Source organism: Hypanus sabinus, chromosome 4 (genome assembly GCF_030144855.1).
Source record: "Hypanus sabinus isolate sHypSab1 chromosome 4, sHypSab1.hap1, whole genome shotgun sequence".
Taxonomy (NCBI): Eukaryota; Metazoa; Chordata; class Chondrichthyes; order Myliobatiformes; family Dasyatidae; genus Hypanus; species Hypanus sabinus.
The window spans coordinates 136,728,347-136,729,466 of record NC_082709.1 but is presented as its reverse complement, the minus strand read 5'-3'; the positions used below and the strand labels follow the sequence as shown (position 1 = coordinate 136,729,466).

The window sequence follows — 1,120 nt, the reverse complement described above, 5'->3', positions numbered from 1 at the left end:
TCTAAAAAAGCATAGTAACTCAGTATTGCAACACTTCAGTTCAAACACCCTTGCACTGTCAGATGCTGTTTGGAGTCCTACAATCAGTGAGCACTCCAGCACAAAAATAGGGCCTTTGGCCAATCTGGCCCATGCCAGCTTGGTCTTTTGCCTTGTCACATCTACCAGCACCTGGACCACAGCCCCCTATACCCCTCACATGCATGCATCTATCCAAAATTCCTTTAAAAGTTACAATTGAACCTACTATTAACGCTCCAGCTAGTTCACAATTGCTCCACCCTCTTGATTGAAGGCAATTTCCCTCAGATTCCCCTTAAATATTTCACCTTTCACCCTAAACCAATGACTTCCAGCTCTATTCTCACAGAACCCAAGGGGAAAAAGCCTGCATTTTAGTAGTGCATTATTTAATGTAACTGTCCTGCAGTGATCCAATAGAAACAGAAAGAACAGAATTCAGAAAACAGTCCAATAATTTATTTTGACACATTACAGATAAAGAATCATTTTGATGTTAAAAGCACAATCCTTAAAATATAGATCAAACACCACTTGAATACAAAACATGTAAATAATAAATCAGCATTTTGCACATATAATTTGACCTGCTGTGAATCCATATCCAAAGCCTCCATATCCAACACTGCGAAAGTAGTCTCACCAAGTTTTTATACAGCTGATACCTGACATCCTCAGTGCCTTAACTGACTGAGGCAAACGTGCTGTTTTCGACTTTAAACACCCAATCTATTTGTGTTGCCATTTTCTCTTTCTTTCTTTCTTTCTTTTTTTTTTATACGCTTCACGAATTTGCGTGCCATCCTTGCGCAGGGGCCATGCTAATCTTCTCTGTATCGTTCCAATTTTAGTATATGTGCTGCCGAAGCGAGCACATGTTGCCATTTTCTGGGAGCTACAGAGACTCACCCCACATCCCTCTGTTCATCAATGCTCCTTTGGGTCCTGCAATTACATATTTTCCCCTTCCACCTCAAACTTGTCCAGATTAAACTCCATTCACCATTTTCCTGCCCACATCTTCAACTGACCTACGCTGCTGAATCTTTTGATTACTACCCACACTGATCACAACTCTACCAGTTTTTATATTATCTGT

The 1,120-nt window shown here is 40.4% G+C and overlaps 1 non-coding gene across 1 annotated transcript; it reads right to left on the bottom strand.

Moving 5' to 3' along the window:
• Nucleotides 1-789: 789 nt before the first annotated feature.
• Nucleotides 790-896, bottom strand: LOC132393601 (U6 spliceosomal RNA). Its single transcript, XR_009511993.1, has one exon. It is a non-coding gene; the product is annotated as a U6 spliceosomal RNA (small nuclear RNA).
• Between the last annotated feature and the right edge of the window lie 224 nt (nt 897-1,120).